Source organism: Varroa destructor, unplaced genomic scaffold (genome assembly GCF_002443255.2).
Source record: "Varroa destructor unplaced genomic scaffold, Vdes_3.0 BEIS01000003.1, whole genome shotgun sequence".
Classification (NCBI taxonomy): Eukaryota; Metazoa; Arthropoda; class Arachnida; order Mesostigmata; family Varroidae; genus Varroa; species Varroa destructor.
Genome location: NW_019211456.1, coordinates 52,062,781 through 52,084,893, shown reverse-complemented (window position 1 = coordinate 52,084,893; position 22,113 = coordinate 52,062,781). Strand labels below are relative to the sequence as shown.

General features: G+C 41.9%; 1 protein-coding gene and 2 long non-coding RNA genes across 5 annotated transcripts in view; 1 reads left to right on the top strand and 2 right to left on the bottom strand.

Moving 5' to 3' along the window:
• Nucleotides 1-22,113, bottom strand: part of LOC111248478 (uncharacterized) — a 180,368-nt gene that overhangs the window by 121,200 nt on the left and 37,055 nt on the right. The window lies entirely within an intron of this gene.
• The window catches only part of LOC147757117 (uncharacterized), a 50,701-nt gene that overhangs the window by 18,227 nt on the left and 10,361 nt on the right, over nt 1-22,113 (bottom strand). The gene's annotated exons all lie outside the window — the stretch shown is intronic.
• On the top strand, nt 3,737-19,282 carry LOC147757118 (uncharacterized). 2 transcript variants are annotated; one of them, XR_015323128.1, is made up of 4 exons: nt 3,737-6,620; nt 15,610-15,939; nt 16,296-16,546; nt 18,949-19,282. It is a non-coding gene; the product is annotated as an uncharacterized LOC147757118 (long non-coding RNA). The 2 variants fall into 2 exon arrangements; XR_015323127.1 differs by lacking the exon at nt 18,949-19,282 and having other exon boundaries at nt 16,296-17,170.

Genomic DNA, 22,113 nt, shown 5'->3' with positions numbered 1-22,113 from the left:
ACTGACGCACGTGTACGTTTTTTTTTTACTTTCCAAGGCGAAAATAATCGTTCACTCTATTTGTATTAGGCAACCGCACCAGTGAATCGATACCATCGTGTACACTTTGACGCAAAATGTTCGCTCTATATTGGAAATTTATATTTCGATCGTTCTCACTTAGCAATCTATATAACATACGTTTAATTGCGACTTTTCGGTATAAGTCGCTAAATTTTAACAATAATCTATGAATCGCTAAACCATTGTTTACCTTCTCCGGAAATGCATAAACAACCACCCACAATTAAGCCTGCGACAAAACTTATTAGTTAATCAGATTAAAAAAAATTACCCGACTGCTTGTAAACATGTCTAACTTTATTGAACCATACCCGTCGACCGGAACTAGCAGACATACACGAAACGCTTGTAGTAACCGTTTGATCTCGTACAGCAGAGAATGGAAAAACGATCTGGTTATCTCAGTGACTTGTTCAGTTAAGATGATACTGTGAAAAACATTCGGACATGCACAGGCCTACCGTGTACCTCTAAACAATGCTGCCTGCATCGATTTCTACTTATCTATGGCGATGTCATCGTTCAACTATAGAGATATATATGCACTATTAGTGACCGGTTCGCGGAAGTCGAACGCTTACATATATAAGACCCATTGGATTTGTCAAAACATGTGCGATGAACAAGCTACATTGTTTTAACAGAATTTTAGCCCCCTTTGAAGGCTAAACACTCGGTAACGTACTAGAGTAAATTTTATACTTGGGTCATGATCATAGACCGTTCCGTGACTGGCCTGCCACCCGATTCATGAACTAATGACGGGCTAGCAGACACGCACCAGAGGACGCGGAACCGAATTGGCGATATTAAGGCATAATCATGCCTTTTGCTTGATTATTTATTTATTTCGTAGCAAAACTAAATAATACTTGTTTACGTTCATACGATGAACAAGAACGAGTAATAGATGCTGGAGTAAACGAAGCAGATTCCTCTATGCGTGTAATTTATCGGGCCAACATTTCAGGTACATTGTCCTCAATCTACGTGTACGTTAACCACTAACTAAGGGCAATTATTCAGTAGATGAACTATGGAACACTTCAATTTATGGCATAGTAGCATAGCCCTGGACCCATTATATAAAGCTGCGACATAAGTTATCGTAATCGATTTAAATTTGTGGGCCGCTAGAAAATTGCCAAATCTCGTTGCCAACAGCCTCGTTAAAGCTGTATTATATGACCACTACTCTGCATAACGAGGCGGCCAGTCGGGTTTGGATAAGGTTCTGTCATCAGTATTGTTTATGTTTCATTTTAGCATGGCTTATTAAAATCGTACATCCTGTCGAGACGCAAAAAGCTACAGTGCAGTAAATATAGAACAATGAAATATTCTTAATTTTCCGAACTAGCCTATTAAAATGTGTACGATTGGAAGATACTAGCAGACGATCAAATTATCTACTGCTCTACCAAATGGACAACAACAGTACTTGTCAGTGCCATGGCAAACAGGAAAGATTAGACCGAAGTCGTGATAATAGGTTTTATACTTGTTATGCGGTCACCGGTAAAAAGAACATACTACCTATCTCTACTTCTACACTAGATAGTCTCCGAATAAGTGATAGGCCTGGTCAGTTCTATACTACGTGACATGATCGTCCTTAAACAGTTTCAGACATTGGCTATGTCCTCCTTTGCTCCTGAACTATGTGTCCGTATTTCATTCGTGTACACGATCTCGGGGGTTAGTCGCCATCAAATTGAAGAAACACCTTGTTCCGGTTTTATTGGTAGTAAAAATGTTTTCTACAACCGATAGGCCTATAGTGATCGTTGAGGTTAACTAGGGAACGGCAAGCGAGAGGATTCCGTCAAGCGTTGTACGAATTATAACGTTTAAAGCAAGTTTCGGCGTTACTTCACAGAGGCTAGCCTATTGATATTAGGGACGTCAAGAGAAGCGATAAAAACCACGCCATATTGTGCACCGTTCTTGTAGCTTTCCCTAGTAACAACATAGAAGCATTACACAACGGCGGTATATAGGTGACCTGTACTTTGTGTAGGCCCCCCAATCAACAGCTAAACTACTGCTAGACACTACCGAACTGTAGGGCGCCACTTGTAGATTCAGGATCTATACGTGCTTTGCTGCTAGTAACGACCTCAGCTCAAGCCGCGGCCTCCATATAATCTCAACCGAAGACCCCAAATCCCAATGGTTTATTTTATTAACTTCAATCGGCCTTCTCCTTACACCGAACATGCCTAACTGTTTTTCCTTTGCTTTTTCACGTAGGAAGTGCCAGCTGATTGGAGAAATCGTTTCGATGATTAGCTGAATAGTTGGCATTTGATCCCCGTAATTTTCCAAGCCACTGAAGTCTACGCAAGAATGCTGTAGAGGCGTATCGCTAGAATCGGATGCTACGTGCCAACCCGTTATCCAGGCTGATATGTGGTGACTTTACGATCCGTACATGACGCTATATATAAATAATTTTCATAGTTCCGTCTAGCTAGAGCCTAGGCGTAAGCGTACGACCTTACATTCGAACTTGAAATTCCATTAATACATACGAACCCAACAGACACCGTGTAAGTTGCAATGTAAATTTATTTCTCAACGTAAAGTTTTATATTTAACCTTGATAGTGACGTACCCTGATGTGTGATATATTGATACACACACACACACACACTTCTACCTAAAACTCAAATACATATCACTTAAATGTCATCAACTCGACTGTTTTTATGAACAAGTCTATCGGTGTGAAAGTGAAGCCACTAGATTGCATTAGAATTAAACGGCGTCCATACATGGTCTATATTTAAATGAACAATGATTATTCATTACGTTAACAGGTTAGTTATATAGGACTCGTTCCATCGGGGGATCCTCTGAGTGGCTAGATATGATTAACTTGGAGATAGAATCATTGGCCTCACGTCCAGGTTGCTTCCTGCCCATTCAGCGCTCACCATTTCTAGCAAAGAACACGTCCTGGGTAACCACTGTATTTCTAGATAGATGCATTCAAAGGATCGTGCACCGTGAATAGAATAAAACGTCTTCCCATACGCTTTTAGTAATTTCGAGATATACACTCACTACTAAAGCAAAAGCCTTATAAATTTGTTTATTCTTCGAACCTAGTACGACCTCTACCAGTAACAAATGGCGTGACGAGATACAAAACAACGCTACACTGCATTATATGATATGCTGATAAAAAGCACTTCTAGCTTTTAACTTTTTCGTGCTGTCGCCTATTACAGTGTTAGCAATAACATGTCGCAAGCTTCCTGTTTCCTCAAGCACGCAGGTAAAACAGTAAAAATAGTTGGAATAATAACAACAACAAGGCACAACTTAGGTATGCCACTGTAATAGATGTTAGTCCGTCTGTTTTTACCCCCCGCCCCGCCTGGTTGTCAGACCTTTTGTGGTTTATTCAGGAGCCATCGTATCTCTAAAGCCTCTTAGTATCGACTGAAGGCCCCCTTCTCCGATTGTGGCGGGAGTTACGCCCTGAACTTCATTGATGGGTCGTTCAGTCTGCATAAACATTTTTATGATATCTATTGTCACAAGAGTTTTATCGACCAACTTAAACGAAAAATCTATTAGGTGAATCCATTAAAATTCTTTCTGGGCCCATTCGACGCACGTGAACCCATGAACGAATAATTTCAACTGTCGGTGTCTACTTTTGGTGCGGCGTAGAAGCAACGGCCGATGACGCCGCGTTGACGGACACGTCCACATCAACGATCGCGCAATTCCATCTGCATTTCCTCTTTCTTCTCTGTGTATCATTTGTTGCAGTTGATCTGTCCAATGCCCTCTAGCTAGTCTGTCCATCGCTACGTCCGTCTACCTGTTTTCTTTTGTTAGAGCTTGTTTATGTAGGTGTGTGTGTGTGTGTGTGTATGTGTATGCTAGTGGGAAATTTTGCATGACTCTGTGGACCAGCAGCGTTTATTTCAAAAATACTTTTGCCCCACCGGTGTCAGTTGCTGTTGACAGGGGCTAACATTAGCATTGCCGGTGCAGTTGATGCGCCCCTAACTTCTCTCTTTTTCTCTCGCGAATAGGTAAACTTGTGCGCAGCTTATTCCGCGGAGCGTAGTTCTGCTTTACCTCTCACCTTTCCGTTCATTGTTGTGGTTGCTGCTGCTTCTGTTGACAGTGGCTCTGTGTCGTTGCTACCAGTGGAGACGAGTGGAAATGCCGAACGAAATGCCCCCCTGGCAACTGAGTCCAGAATAAATTTGGCCGATAGCTGTTTATCTGTCTGAACCGAGCATATCAAGCGAAGCGTTATAGCCATGATCATCAGTAGAACTGGTCATCAAAAGTAAAATACAACAGCAGCGACGGCCATTGCACTACCTGACCACATCTGACGCCCTATCACGCACTGGCGATCAGCTGGTTACATCATCACTATTATCACGTTGGCATCGCGTTGGTATTGAGCGCTAGCTCCTAGCAACATGGCAATAGTCATTCGACAAACCGTCTAGGTATCTAAAACACATTTTGCGATCGAATCACATAATTCTTGAGTTGTGACGGAGACAAAAGCCGCGTTCGTTACCGATTCGTTCTCCGTTGCGCTTGACTGTGCCGGTAGATAAAGGAAAAGGTCTCGAAAAAAGTGACAACCTTCTCGATGTTGTCATCTCAGTGAACATTGTAGCAGCAGACGTGAGGCTGTCTCGTCGAACAAATTCGATCCTTTAAAATCAATCTGTACGCGCCAGTTCATTATGGCGCTATCTCAGATCGCCGTGGCGACGATCATGGCGACAAGCCAGACGGTACACTCCCCGCAAACATCACTCACCTCCCTTCGATTATATGGCCATTCAACCCTGCAACACACCGCGGCAAATTTAAATCGACCGACCATCTTTATCGTTAACTCGTTTAGCTGAACGCTTTTGTCGGTACAAAGGGACTGTTTTTTTTTTTTTTCACTAGAAGTGAGCTGCTTTCTCACAGCTCGAATAGAATGAATTTTATGTCGGCCACTTTAACTTGGCTGGATCATACAGATATGCCATGCAGGTCTATAAACACAAACAAATAAAGGTGATTTAATGGTTTCATACGTTTTCATAATTATTAGTAGCGAAAGTAATTTTTCCAATACTCGTTCAAGTGCGTGTACCTATTTCAAAGATTTTATAGGACCACGGACGACTGCGTCGTTTACATTTGACGACAATGAATTTTAAAGTGTTCGTTTTTTCGAGGTGTGTTCACCGGTGCCGATTAGGCCCGATATAGAGGTCCGATAGAGAGGTTCAGTAAGCAACTCCTATTTTCCCCTTTTTTTTTTTATTTTTTTGTATTCCCAAGAACCTTAGGTAGCCAGGTCAGTCGGGTTACGGCATGCATTGTTAAAAAAATGGTAAGATTTGTACAATTAGAACATTCATCTAATTAGAGGCTTTCTATTCTACCGCTCGAACGTTTCATCAGCCTGGACCACAACAGCTGCACAATAATGGCTCTATTAATTGAATGAGTAGTTTATCGGCAGTATCGAAAAATCGGTCGCTTCGTTTTGTGTCACAGACAGGACGCGCCGGAAAGAACGACGCTAAGAGGTGTCGGCCTTTAGAAAAATGAACTTTGCAAATGTCTCACCCTATCTTCGTTGGCTATGACCCATCTTTTGGGACTATATATGTATATTATTGGCTGCATCGATCGACCATGTCCTCCTTAACAAGCAGAAACGGCAAGCTATTTTAAAAGCTCCCAACAAAAAGCTATAGTATCTGCTAAAAAGAAACATATTTTTTTTTAATCACAGGAGCTAGTAAATATTCCAGCTCGGTCCAACAAAATCTCCGCAGTAAAATGGCTAATTTATGCAAACTAGTGCCATTGATGACGACGCAGGTGTTGCAAAAGCGATTAGGATTATAGAGTTTCTATATTCGCCATGTCCATATTAATATATACCTACGTACCCATGATTAATTAGTTTCCTAAGGTTTAAAATATTCAACACCTCAGCAAAAAATGGTGACCTGAACAAGGTCGTGCAAGGCAAAAGAACGGGCAGCTGTATCGCGATCTACTCCAATCCATTTGTAACGCTCATAAGACGCTTTTAGTGATCTTTGTCATAACAACACCATAGCATGCTACCGAATCAGCTGAACGTAGATGTTCCGTGCACAAACTTCAACACAAGCTATATAAGCATAGAAACATAGTATTCACGCATAGATACGTGGGTGCATCTATGGCTGACGTTCGCTTCCTACGCTTTTCCGCCCCCTTTTCCCTCCCCTCTCTCTCTTTTTCGCTCTCGTTCTGCGTGATCTCTTCGATGATGCAACACGTGGCGAGAACCCACTCGTTGCGTGCACGTCAACAAGGCCAGCTGTAGCGTCAGCCCCCTACACAGGAAGCAGCCCAATGAAAACCTCGATTTGCTACCCATTCGTCGTCTAATCTTTCCCGCAACCCACTTCCCTGTAAGCTGACCCTAGCTGCAATTCAACTTTTCCTGCAGCCGCCCGCCATTGATCACGCGATTCGGCTATGCCGACTGAAATAACAAAAAGCAAGAAGTAAGCCATTTTCACGCATTCAGTTTTCCATTTAACCTAAAGGATCTGTTCTATTTAGACGCAGACAGTGTAGCATAGCAGGTAGCTGGCATTTCAGTTATCATGACATGAAAAAATTTCCTAACTAGCTTGTATGGGGTCTTCTTCAGCAGTAGACAGCCAGGGGCCATTAGACATAAGCATTACTTCAGTTATTTGTGATTGTAGCCATATTGTGGCTTACGTTGAACACTCTAACCCATTTGGAGTTAATTCAAAAAGTAGTCGTACTCAATAATACCATTATGATTTTACTTCCACTTACAAGGGACTGAGATACTACATTTGATACCAGTCACCCTTATCGTAAAACAATAGATAAGCGCTAACACTAAGCTTAGAAAAAAAAAAAACCTTACAACGGACCGGACTCTTTCAACCTCTGTTGACAAAATTGAGAAAAGTTTATTGAAACATTAATTCAGTGTTTTAGCTGGAAGTCACAATGACACAGCTCTGTGGCCTATCAGTTCAGATATATTGACAGTTAGCCCTAGTAGACATCTGGAACACTGAAACTTGGACGTTAGAGTCCAGCTGCTGAACACTTCTTAACTATGATTAAATACCATTGACTTTGGCTATGCTTATCGTACTCCGTTTAACTTATCAGGTGATATTAACTACAATACAGATGGCTGTCTTTTGTGAATTTGGCTGGTAGGAGAAGGAATACAAACGATAACTCTGAGCAAACGATTAAGCCGAACGGGGCGGTCTTCAATCGTACGGCAAGGCTTTACCAATTGTTTATTTGCTCGTTGGCCAATCAGCTCGTTTCCACGCTTTTTCTGTTTCTCTTTTATATTCCCGCTCCTGTCCCCGCCCCACAAAACTTCATGGGTCGTTGTATAAGTCATACGTGTTGCTTTCTTCTGTTTCTGCCCTTCTGTACCAATTTGTCTGTCGCTAGGTGTTAGGCAACTTGTCCGGCGGCGCCCTTGCCTAACGTTCAAGTCATATTTGTTTTGGCCTGGCGTCAGTCGATCGGCCGACACGGCCAAAAGGATCGGATCGGGTTCGGCCGGATGACTGGAGTGCGGTTACGAGACCGAGACACGCGAGCTAACAAAGACACCTCCGCGTTCATTAACACTGCTACCGCCGCTGCTGTTATTGCCGTCAATACTACCATGGCTACCATACGTATAACAGTTATGCCGATAAGAGCAGCGGCAATGGTCACTCCAGCCAGCACGGGACCCCGCTGTCGCTGACAGCCGAGAGAGTCGACGAGAAAACTGACGATAACCGAGAACGGCATTTGTGAGAAAATAGAGCGCGGATCAAATTCGACCACGATAAACGACGCTTGGAGCGTGCACGCTCAGGGAAAAGCTTACGGAAGCGATCGCGTACAATCTAAGTTGCTGTTTCACAATATGGGCACGTTGTTGGCTGGCCAAAGAATATCCGGTACTGCGTCACGTAGGTAGATATTCCGCTAGCTCTAACTAACTCGGCCGGCACCAGTTGAAACGCATTCACGCATTGTATGTACGCGTATGGATATAGAATGATGTGTAGTGCTGTAGTCATTCATCATTTCTTGGTGGTGATGAAATTTAGCAGCATCATAGGCTGCCTATTGCAGCTGGTCCTCGCCCTGTTGTCTGTGAACGAGTGCACATAACGCCTACATCGACTCTCTATGAGACAGAGAAACTACAAGCATCATGTAAAACAAGGGAAGGTATAAGATAATCAAATGAGGAATAGGGAAAACGATGCGGCTTTTGATGCCTGCTAACCACTCTGTCATATTTTACGATGAATTCAACGTTGGTGGTAAAAGTTGATTTGAGAGTCAATACAAAACACCAGCAAAAACTGGTGGCACTCGCAGAAAATCCGTGACCATAAGGTTTGCTATTCTCGAAATCAATTTGCATCGAACATTTACGAACCTGTACTGCATGTGGCAAAGATTAGCTGAGCTAGGGAAAGCGAATGATATCCTTAGCTCCCAGTTTGGCAACATAAATCTGAATCTGCTAGTAGGCGAAAAGGCTTAGGGCAGCTTCTTCTGTAGCCCAGCTCATTAATGTATCAAGTATAAAAGTATACCACAGGGCGACATCTCGCGAAGCTATAGTGATTGAAAAAAAAGGTTATTTAACAAAAAAGCACGGCGTGCAAGGAAGAATATGCGAGCACGATAAATTACATGTTGGAAAAGTGTGTTACGCTCAGCTGTATAATAGGCTCAACAACGAGCTAATTTTTTTTTTTTATCTACCAACGATGCCGACTGTTCTCACTTAAAATCCATTTAATTTTGCCTCGTCCTGTCTATTCAAGTTCGAGTCTATAGCGCAGTATATACGCTTTGTTTACTTCAGGTTAGAACAAAATGAGAAAAAAAAAAGAGGCTACAAGAAGAAGCCTGCCGTCAAGAGAAAGTTCTGCTTAAGAGCAGTAGAATTACCAGCGGTAGTGTGCCCGTCACCAATCATTGCAGATGAAAAGCCAGAAAAATGCAGAAACAGTAAAAACTCTATCCTGTTTTTGCCAGCTTCAGACACCGTCACATAAAAAGTCAGACAACGACTTTTTGGCCGCCGGTACGAAGGCTTTGTTGAATCGTTTCTGCAATCAGTCAACGGACTATGTGACCTCTAGCGCGTTTCCCTATTTCTACAACTAACAAAGCTTTGACAGATTTTTGCTCCGCGCTTTAATGAGGGTTGTCGACAGCTCGGCATGCCATGTGACCACGAATAGCAGTGTAACCAAATTGGCAGAAGTTCAAAGTCCTGACTCGTCGATGAACTTACTTTACATTAACTCAGTAACTGTCATTGGCCTAGCAGTCCACAAATCCTTCGACCTCTCGTCAGTCAGTGGATATATCATTGCTTCTGCGATTTTGGCAAAAATGTTAAGCACTTCTATATATGGTCTAACCGGCAGAATGTGCTGAACATTTCAATACGCTTTCAGGGGTTCAAATATAGACATTTTCTAAGTCGAATACCGAATACGCTAAAAACAAATATCAGATTTAATCAAGTATTTTTTCTCCTCTCTTACTGCCCCTCTCTCGATGTGCTTGACGGAGATTTCATTTTTGCACGTGCATATGTCTAGGCCTGTGTATGAGCCTCTCGCGTGTCCCGTTTGGAACCTATTACGACTGCTTTCAAATATCCTCTCAATTCTAAACAGACTGCTCCTACATGGCGCCTTCCTTGCTTTACTTTTTCCCTTCTTTACTTATCGTTTCGAGTTACCCTGGTAACATGGGTTACGTCAAATTTTTCTTTTACGCTAAATCTATTCTTCATTTGCCCAGATCTTCCTTCTGTCGGTTTTCTTTGCTCGAACCCAATTTCACTTCTGTCCACGTTGTCGTGATCCACGTTCAGCACGTCATTATGTCATAGAAACGCTCAAATCTACAGTTCTCACACACAGAGGCACACCGACATGTAGATATAGACAGGTACACAATAGGCATATATTCTCCTTCATCTTCTGCCTCTTTCAGTTTTTTTCGCTTTGATCGTTTGCCACTGTTGTTCCCGTGTTTGCCAAATCCCAGCTTTGCTTTCAGGCGGTGCATGACACTTGGCTTGCCCTGGCCTCTCTTTCCTTCATAGTTGCCCCATTCATATCCGGTTGTTGCTTGTTAGATCGTAGTTTGTTTATTTCCCAAAACTATAAGCTAGCCATGTCGAGAACACAGCGAGGAGAACAACGACGGTGACACGAGCTAATCTGCTTGCGACAATTGCTACAATCGCCCTCTATCCCGTAACATACATCCGCGAAGCTGTTCTGACTGCTGCCGCTGCTGATGCCAGCGCGTTCATGAGAATCCGCTGCTCTGTTCTTCGGCGGTCTAAATTCACGTGTCTGCCTGTTTTTCTGTACATACGTTTGGATTTGTATATGAACTAGCCAGTTATGCTATGACATATTTGTCTACGTACAAGTTTTTCTGTCCACTGGTCCGTTGCTCTACATATGCCTACTAGCGGGGACATTTGTGATTCATCTCAGTTTGACATCAAACGTTGGCTCATGGACTTATTCGTTTTTATACATTTCTACGTCCTGTCACTGTTGTTTCTTTTTTGTATTTTTCTTCTGATGACCCCTGGCCCCAGCCGTAGCGGTCGTATGACCTCCCCCATTCGCTAGTCTCACCTCAGCTTGCTCATATAGACAGCACACGTCGTTAGTGCGGCCAGCGCAAAGCAAGAGTGTTCTTTACAGCAGTTTGGCAAGAATCGGCTCGTTCTTCAAACAATCGTTACCTATCTTTTGACGCTGGCATCAGTCCACGATGGTGGCCATGACAGCAGGCGTAACAGTGAGAGCTTGCTCTTCACACAGCCTCACGGAAGCACAGAGTATCATGGCTCCGTCCAAGCGTCGAGCATTGCTGCTGCTGCTGATCTTTGCTTTTGGGATCAAATACAGATGACCACTAACTATTTATTCCTATAACAGAGAGGGTTAAGGCAGGATTATATGTAGACGACAAGCATGACGACCTACAAACAGATCGGGTAACTAGATGCGACGAACTGCAACGACTTTAGGGCAACGAAGAGGTCTATCACCTAGATTTCTTCTTTCGATCGTTTTCCTTAGCACTACCAGGTAGGGTTTACAGGCCGTAAAGTTACCCTTAGCATAGGCGTTTATCAGACATACTACGTAACAGTCATCTATCTCGCATTCGGTACCAACTTTCCAGCCATAGATCCTCGTGTCGCTAGTGCCGAACGAAAATGTGACTTTATGTCCGATAAATATGGCTCGGTTGTAATGAATTATTTATTTATACATCAGCAGTTATTTAGCTGCTACACACTGCTGTACACTTGTTTATTTGAGTTTTTTTTTAAAGTAAATGGCATTATCTATTTGCACTGCATATGCTATACTGGTCTTGTCAAAAACATTATCTTCAGACAGTGTGGCGAGGGAGTATACGTGCATGATCTAAAATGTCACGAAAGGACAAACGAACGTTGCCAAGTTCCCTTGAGCCAATAGTGACTGCATGAGGTCATACAAGCGATGGCATCTAATTCCGTACTGCTGTCGTCATTACTTCCGCAGCTGTCCTGCTCAATACGATGTTTCTGCGCTGTCATTCGCGAAAGGCTTGGCATCAGAACGCCATCAATGCCTGCCGCGAAACGGCGATAATAATAGTGGAACTGTGTCTGCGCACGTGCATCGGCCTCTACAACTGGGCCGTCAGTCTCCAGCCTATTCGACACTCGGTATTTCCGAAAAAATGCGGTATCGAAGCGGTGGCCAGCCATCGGTCGAATCGGTGGGCCGGGAGCCAACTGGTAGGACGGGGTTTGATAAGCGAAGTGACGGCCTAGAGGCGGCCTAGCATAGGATTGAGCTCGAGTTGGCTGATGTACAGGAAGACACGCCAGAGAGCACTCGTGGTATCATATTCCAATGAACACAAGATCCACAAGACCCCTTCAGGACACACAGGCATGCGCTCTTATGCCAAAAAGGACACATATGCCTTTTCCGCTATCATTCGCTTCGCGATTTTTCTCCCTCTGTTCCTCAGGACAATATCCTTGAAGAGCAGCCTTATAGAGCCTAGCTGATTGCTTAGCACACTGTCCATTTTTACAACGTATGTACCTGACTCGCTGTATGCATTCCTCCATTATGAGATGTGTAGCTTACATCGCCCTTTACGCATACAGTTTACGCTAGATTACGTTCGTTTGAGCGTTGCCAGTAGACACGGCAAAGCGGCCAACACAAAGTAATATTATAGTCACAGCGCTACAGTCGTACTTTGGACAACCCTCCTCTTCGTATGTACTACCGTACATAATCAGACTGTCAATGGAAGGCCGTTGAACATCTTTAGCGAATCGAAAGACGAGCAGACTCGAAAGACAGCGGCATACATTTCTTTGTTAGCATTTAGCCGGAGTGGCGTGTGCCGTTAGATAAAAGCTGCGGCTATTTCTCATAGAAAATAACATCCGAAGATCTATAAATAGGAAGTGGTAAAAAATTGATATCACAAGGGAAGGATGATTGCCAAACCCGCGTCGCAACTCACACCTGTGACATCTACAATTAGTTTAAATGGCCGTGCGTATCTACTGTGTTACCTATCGACGTTTGTACGATGTTACGCACCGCCTGTAATAACGTGTTACACATTCCGAGATGCGGCGAACACTCAATAGAGAAGGCCATCTCCGAAGAGTAGTCGCTCCACCGTACGTTACAAAAACATGTCAACGGGAACGCATACGTTCTATATGCACACATGCACACTAGGTTGTTACCTGTAGGCTACGATATTTAATTATGGAAAAGATAGTTGATGAATTACTACAAATTTCAGTTCTTTGTCCTCTTCTTCAAACATCCGTTCGTCATCTTCGAGGTTTTCGTTTGAACTCAGTGATTCTTCATACTATCACGTGGAGAAAAACTCTTTTCCGTCATTTGTTTGTTTTTGCTGTACACCGTAGCCTACTCATACAACGAAGCACTGGGACCGAATCGTAATAGCAGGCTTCTTAGGCAATACGATGTATTTCGCAGGTCAGCACTTGGCCCTGCTGCGGAAGAACTTTGTAATACCGTGGCGATGCTTGACCGTATATATTATATTTGAAACATGGAATATAATCGGGCGAAAAGTGTGGTGCACATCAAAGCTGCTAGGGAAACAACGGCAACGTGTACCTGCTTGTAGCGTAGGAACAGCGGCCGAGCAACGTAAATTGAAAAGGAAAATAATATGCTATATATGTATGTTTTGCTATACGTGGTTGAAGAACGTTCATCGAACGAACATCAAAACGTGGAAAACTTCTTCAGAAGAGCTGCCCGCAGTGGCCTCTATCGGAGATTATCAAAATCAATGGGTAACGTGACGCTATCTCGTGCAGCATTTTCCGCTCGAGTTCTTCACAACAGTCTCTATTGGATGATTGGTACGACGGCCTTCGCTGACAAGGATTGTCGCCGCCATATGGAGCACGAACGCACATAGGGACACTTGCCAATGGGTATTATTCGGTTGTATACCGTCGTCTTTTTTCTCAGGGAGCGCACGAGTACAGAACGGCGTTATTCTTTCAACTTCGTTAAAAGTGTGTTATATTAAGCCGCCGATAATAAGCCACTGAAAAGTCCCGTCCGTTATTGATAAATGAAGCGTGTCTACATTTGGGTTCAAACCTAAAGTACAACTTCTAGGTTCTGGACTCTTTATCTTTCGAGTTCTTACATTCAGTATCACCGTTAGGCATTCCATCAAACAACTGACTTCCGGTTCGAAACGAACCGTATGTCTATGCCTAGGTTTAATGTTTTGAATCCTAAAAATTGCAAAGCGCACTCCATTGTTTTCAAACCTGTTTGAAATTTAAAAATAATTGATATCCGTTAAAAATATATATATATATATATATATATAACCAATGTGCAGCTTCATATATTATTTTATTTAAATCCATTCTAAATGGCGTAAATGTGTCACTTTCTCTTATTCATCTTAATTACTTTGATAAGGAAAGAGGAACCTTCACATGAGCCTTTTTCCATTACAAGAGAGATACGTTAATGACTTAACTATTTACATAATATTCCTCCAGCAACAACAAACATAACTCGTGGGATAGCATTTAAAAGCTACATAAATGAAGAATATTAAAAAACAAAAACATATATATATAATTTGCGTAACAATCTGAATGAAAGCTAAAAAAATTATAGCATAAATAGTGCGGTATACAGAGATGAGTCTCGTAGTCGACGACATCAATAATGGCATTTTGTATATAAAGGCTCAAATAGTAGTATTGGCTGTAGAGTCAGGTAGAGCTGAATATTTGCCCTTTGGTATATAAACAAATATAACCTACGTCTGGTTCTAATTTATACTTAAATAAAACATTTGGCAAAATCTAAGTGTCTGGACAGCTTACACATACAATAAATGAGCCACATCAGTAAAACAGTGTTTATGATCGTATCGCTTGACGACAAGGTACCTTGCTCATTTAGTGGCGGGTAGAGATAAAGAATACGAAATTCTCGCTTTTATACAGACATGTGTGCGTGTATGTAGGTATGCGTAGAATATTATTTGTAGAATAAATTCCTTTTGTCTATGATATTTCGTCCATGTATAGTGAAGACTAGAGTTATTATGTTAATAAATAGTAAAGCGTTGTTTATTTAGCAGCCAACTGCCAGTGATGGGTTAAGGAGCACAGTTATGAGCATGAGTGCTGTCAAGGGAGAGAAATATTTTTTGAATCCTAACTTGCTTCGTATCTATGACCACGCAGCTTCGAACGGCGCCACATTGTTCTAGACTATGGGAAAATGAGCACCGGGACATTTCGATGCGTGCTACCCCCGTGTATCGACTATGAAGATGAGTCTAGTCTGAGTTGCCCACATAAAATTATAATGCAAAGTAATGTGCAAAGTATGCTTGTTAGATTTAGTTCTCATGGCTGGATGCTTAGTGGAATAGTAACTAGGTTTGAAGCTTTTGTCAGAGGTCCTTTGAACAGCAGCTAGACGGGTAGCGTGACCCATCGATAACAAAATGAGGCCACAAAAAACAGTATCTGTATATCTACTAATGAAATCATAATCTATTACAGATAGAGATAATTTTTATACTCACTGCCGTCACTCATTTTGGATAATTTCTGAGCCTTACGTCAACCATTTTTTTTAACTAATCCTGCGAAATCTGTGTCTTGTCACGGCGCTATTCTGGTGTCTCGTCCGCATTTACTCAAAAGGCACCATTTGGCGTCCGTCTACGGGTCAAACAAATTTTGGCCCTTCGAATACAGGCATACATAAGCTAGCGTCACGCGCAGCTTCACACACGCATAATGTATAAGCCACAAGCATTTGACGATGCCGTTTACCTTTGTCTGTCTACATTTATTATCCAACCTTACAGAGGAACAAACGTATTTTGCGCATGGACGTGCGCATGGCATCTGTATCAGTGTCAGCTGAGTCCGTTTACCAGCATTGGTGGCAGCAGTGGTCACTATCGATGCACCACTGAAGCTCAGTGCCGCTGGGGGCGACCTGACTGTCGAGCAGGCAAATTTGGTACCGGGCGCAAATGAAGGCTATCTTCGTAGCGCGAAAACCTCGATGCACCGAAGAACTATGTTTTAGCTCAGTTCTCATCACAACGAACCGAACAGAAGATAGCAAAAGTGTGGAGGGATACGGCGACGAGGGCTTCCCTGATATCGTTCGCAGAAGACATCAACTAAGGGTAACAGAATGATAAGAAAAGAAAACAATGGAAACTAGATAAAACTAGAAATACTCTATAAAAAGTGGAACAACTGAGTGTAGTCGATGAAGATTTCCGTGTGATACTGCAATGCTCAAACGTAGTAGGTGCTAACAAAATAATCGCCTGCCTCGCGCTTTTTGCCTTTCGCTTACTGAATTATGACAGGTCGGTAGGAACAGAGATACCAGGCGGCAAGACTATTAGAGTAAAACACTGAAGGATGCAGTTTATTGCTTTCGTTGATCTAAATAATGGAGCCCTATACTTCTGTTGTCCATTTTCTATCACATTACTTTTTGAGAATGTCAAAGCTTCTGTTGTTATGGCTGCAGACGGCCTGGTCATCACCAGACACGAATTAAGACGAAACAGAAGAGGGCTAAAACGAGGAGTTCACGAATGAAAGAAGCTGAAAGAGGCAAAAGACGAAGGGAGAAATTGCCAACAGCGCGACCCGTACCCGTTGCTTCGCGTCCCAGCCTTCCTCTGCGTCGATGTCCGTTAGCCTGTTGGTTGTTATATTTTGCATTGCTGCTCAGCGTATTTTCGTCTTCGTCTCACTAGAAATTTTAAAGAAAATGAGGTAATTCATACGCGTCAGATACTGTTGTCGCTGCCTTTGCTGTTATTATTAGGACTCGTGATATTAAGACAACGGCGACTTGGTCTACCGTTAAGGGGGAGTCTGGTGTGAATGACTTGATTGTCAAACGCCGGAGCCCTAAAGGATCATAACTACGATAAAAATGCTCGTATTCATTATGAGATAGATAGAAAATCACCATACACACATCGAGGAGGACTGGCCGGAAGAAGTCTGTGTATAATTGATATTTTTTTATTCATCTTATCTCTCTGAATGTTCTGTGTTTTTTAAAATATAGTAAACCATCAACTAATACACTTAGATACTATACCGTTATCTAATCGGATATTATTGCATTGGATGCAAATATTATTAAAGTTAGTACAATAAAGACAGGCCAAACGACCGTGTAGAAACAAGTACCGCAATCAGATTAAGGAATGCCGGAGCAAAAATTATGTTACCCGTACCCGGAAGTTATTCCATAAGTAACAGAAGTTCAAGTAGTCAGCTGCCTGTCGATGTACGAGAAATACGACGCTCCTTTTTGGAGGTTTTCGACGAGCGTGCGTCTAATATTTGTTACAATAAAGTATGTTAGCGTTACCCTGGCGAAGGCAAGTGAACGTTTTTCGTCTATGCCTCAGTACAGAACAATGCCATGTTATACTAATAATACTATGTTATACTACGCACTATTAAGATATGTTGACGGACTAAACAGATAAATAATAGGTTTAAAGGCTTCAATCGGGGTACTAAAAATCTTAGCCCCAAATGATGCGTTCGAGTAAACATGTTAATCAACTAATGGCGGTACGATTAGCGTACTTCAGTGGCTGTGTTTAATACCACTGAGTTTTTTTTTTTCTATTTCTTTGGAAACTAGGTAAGTTCTCGCTTCAAGTTCGAAATAGTTTGCTAATTGATATTCAATCAAAATTGTAAATTAAATAATCGCTGCGAGCACCTTGTGACACTTTTCGTATGGATGCGCGAATCTTTGCTATGATGGTAGTTGCAATAGATACGCAAGCTTGATGTAAATTTAGATATTTGTGAAGTATTGCTTTTGTGTTTGCACACAAGGCAAAGCCAAATGTATTGTACTCAATAAATCACTGAATTTGTGTACAAGCATAGACAATAATAAATACAGAAAATGAACGGAAAAGAATTCGACCCTTTGTTAGTGTTTATAACGGCTACCCGCTCTTGGTGCTAGATATAGTCTGCAGCCTAGAGAGAAAAACCCAAACCGTCAGTACTATACGCCTCCATCGAACGAAAAAGGAAGCGGAGCGAGCAGGGACTGTTGATTTCTTCGCTGGGCATGTTCTCCATTTTGACCCAGTGTAAAAATCCCACCAGTTTCTATCATTTATTTTTTCACACCTACCGCGATACCATCAAACAGGATACACTAGACTCATTGATTCTCTACTTTTCAGAGGTTTCACGATGAGGGACGTGCAGACGCGTACCATTCACTCGTGTCAAAATCATGTTTTACACAGTCCAAGTTTAAGGAAGCCAGCCAGCGTACTAGAGGAACTAGTTTAATCCAGATACTAATAGTGAAAAAAACGCATTTATCTTCCATTAATAAGACACGCTTTTACTCTTGGCAACTCCTCGGGTACTTCGCTGCCGCGCTGCTATCGTTAATCGTTCTGGTCATCCACTTCTGTTGTCACTGTCTTCATATGTTTTTCTTTATAAATTTCCTCTTTCACAATATGTATCTCTGCTCTCATATATATATATATATATATATATATATATATATATATATATATATATATATATATGAAGTCGTAGACATAAGAAAAAGACAGATACGTTTTCGCGTCGAATTGTCCGAGCGTATTACGTTGGCCGCCCGGTTACAATTCACGCCGGGGAGCAACGGTAGAACATGACTAACAGTCTTGCTTCTGGTTGCACTTCTCCATTTTGTCCCGAGCTATAGTATTGCTAAGAGCGGGTGTAATTGATTATATTACGCGGACAGAAGGGGACTCGTTAGAAGATGGGGGCGTCGGCGATAACAGACAACAATGAACGGCAACGAAAAGTGTTGACGATGATGGCTAAACTCGGCCGTAAAGGACCCGTCCTGCGCGAATAAGTCCCTAGCGCAGCCATCTTATAGTAGACACGTGTGCCATCGTTATACCAATTCTATTGATTTTAGCACTACTGTCTGGTGTAGGGTAATGGTGTTACAGTTATTCATAACTTGAATACCAATGCAGTTACAACAGGAGTAACTGGTTAAGTTCTCGTGGCAAAGTGTGTCAGAATATATTCAAATAAAATTGATGAAGACAAAAACATCGCTGTAAACAGTAATATGAATAGAATCATTCTAACTTTTGTTGTTCCTGGAATTCCAGGAAAGATTTGCACATCGTCATCAACCGATTCCGATGCCTTAATACAGAGGGGAAATCGGGGGTCAGGCGGTGCATCAACTGATTTTTGTGTGAATACAGTACAGCGTCGTACCTGTTGGTAAAATGTATAGAATGCCTGTTCTTTTTCTTGATCAAAGTGGTAAGATATTTGGGTGTGCCTTATCGCGACATCAGTTAATGAGCCCTGATCTACTATTGTCGAACTTGTAACTAATAAAAAAGACTAAAAACGTATTTTTTATATGTTAAACGGTATAGTCTCGCAGGAAACACACAAGAGGGACACATTATTCATAGCAAGGAAATTATTATACAATAAAAGCATTTGAAATCTTTAATGATATCTTTATTCGTTTCTACGGCAAGCGTACGCACTTCTTAGGCTTAGCGTAAACGTTTTACAATATGAACTTTCCATACTCTCGTTCAAACTAAAAGTACTTCAAAGATCTTTGACAGTCATGTTAGCTTCCTTAGATTTGTCGGGAACAACGGGAGCCCGAAGAGCGCGCACTCTTCTATGTTCCGTGTGGATAAACATGCCATATTTCAAAACCTTAAACCTCATAGGACTCTAGAGAGTAAGGCATATTCTTATATTCGCCATTCTTTGTCACTTTCCCCTCTAATCATTATTATATTGTGTTATCATATATTTACCAAAACTATTACAACATTTTTCTTTTTATTTCGTATTAGTAAAACCAGTCTTGTTGAGATTTACAAATGGTCATTTATCTTTTTGTTAAGGTTTAGTGTAAACGCGGTCCGTGCCTCCCCGTTCTGACGGATAGCGACTGAGAACAGATTGAGAAGTGCATAAACGACTATGGGTATAATTATTGGCTCCCCTGGGGTTCACTACGCACTTCTGGCTTACTGAGTTACCCCACAATGCATTATTTCGGTTAAACGAAGAAGCGTTAGGAAATTTGTTTTCATGCATAGGCTACTTCGATCCTGAATTAAGAAAACGCGCTCGTTACCCTTCAAATACCCTCAAATAACGGTCAAGATCAAATAATTACGCCATTACCAAAAAATGTAGCAATTCACCAAATGAGACAAAACCGCATCTGGTGCGCTGTGTACAACACCAGCGGTAATGAATATGCCTGTCGATTTAACCAGCAATACAATGGGACGTGCATAATTAAATGAACAGCCTAACAAAAATAAAAAAACGAAAATAAGATTGAACCCATTGCCAAAACAAGTTCCCGGTAGCTATGGCGGCAGGGAAAAGGAAACGTCGTCTGCTAAAACCAAGAGATCCCATCTTTCTAATTAAATTAGCTTCTCAATATCAGCTTGCCGCTTGGTTACGTCGCCTAGTGTGAGCGTTGTTACGTTGTACACTTGAAACGCACAGACACTGGTCTTTACCACAAACCAACTGACGAATAGACTTGTAGGAAGGATGTCGACGATCACGTGTTCTATATATGGTCGTAGTTCAGTTATGACAACATTAAAGCGGCGTATCATAATCTTCGCATCACTCTACTGCGCTCCCTTCGAAATAGAGTGCACATATTTTGAACATCTATACCTGACCATCGCCAGTTGAAAGGGCTAACTATCTATATCACGATGCGCTTATCTAGCATATTTTTTGGCAAAAATCTTTCTATATGTCCTGTATAATTTAATGTGGATCGTATGTCTCGTTACTAGCGGAAATAACAAGCTGACGTGTCGAATGACTTTCTAAACATGCCCTATGTGGAAGGGCATTAATGCCCTTCCACATAGGGCATGTTTAGAGAGTCTATAAGAAAAATAGAAAAAGGTAAAAGACTGGTCATATTTTATTATCGAAATCCAGGGTCCATATGACTGCAGAAATTTAGCTCTGTCCTCAGACATGATGAAGCCGCTGCTATAAATTTGGCTTTATAGAAATAACAATAAACAGTTAGTTAATTATGGTCTATCAGTTGTATACAACAAAACGTGTGTAAAATAAGACTTTGCTTATTCTTAGCTTTTTTTACTGCGATATCGGCAACAATATAATTAGCCCTTATGTGTATTATGCAATAGGAAAGGCATAACGCTAAGTCAGTTTGTTGTACGCCTGATAAGGTTGTTTTAGAGCCTACCAGCAGCTTGAGTCTTACGAGCTTTGGCAAGGCCTCCCACCTCAGCATTCTGAGCCTGACTCGTTTCCTGTGCCATTTCGGGTTACCTGCATCGGAGGAAACAGAATGGCCCGCTGCGTGACGATCACCACTGCAGGCCGCATCAGGCCTATAGTGTGCACTCGCACTAGCAGCCTCATCTATTTAGCAAACAGACCTTCCGATACACTGCTACTACAAGACACATCCAGACATGTCTAATGTATCTGTTTACTAAATGCATAAGGCATATATATATAGCGCGTTGTAAGTGACTTCAAATGCTTCAGTAGTATAGAAATAACAACAGCAGTGGGGTAAGACACATACCCAAAGGCCCTTTACATTCTAGCAACTGGCCAGTCTGTTAAAGCGGCACGTCTTCTCCGTGTCCTGATGTACACAGAGCAACGATTTGCGCACCTGTTCCTTATGTTTGCCGAAACTGAAAAACAGTACTTCTAGGTAACAGCAACGTTACATTGCGGCGGATACTGAGCTAAGGAAACTGGTCACTCTTGAAAACGGACGAAGTTCAGCGATAGCATCTGAATACTCGCACTTCAGCAGGCGTAGAGCTAATTTCCCGTCTGAGCTAGAGGCTGTATCAAAAAATGCGGCACTAATTCAAACTGCAATGCGTGCCAGTCGAAAGTGAAGTGTAGGAAATTGAACTAACCCAAACGATAGATAGAGTCTTCTCGATGCCATTTTACGGTTGAGGCATCCTTATAAGCATCATAGTAAAGCACAGAACATTACTGCTAAATTTATGATTCTTGCGTAACCCTAAAAGGTATAAACGATTAATGCCCTGACCTTTAACATAAGCTTCATATCTATCACTCGAACTAACTGTAACATGTATACAGCTGTGTTTCCATTAAGACTCGAGAAAATGGCGGTTCGAAATTATCCTTGGATTTCTAATATTTTCATCCAATAGTTTCTCTTACATTAGTTTGAATATGTAATTCTTCAAACCAGTATTGTCCTGAGTGTCTAGGAAGAGGTTCATGTT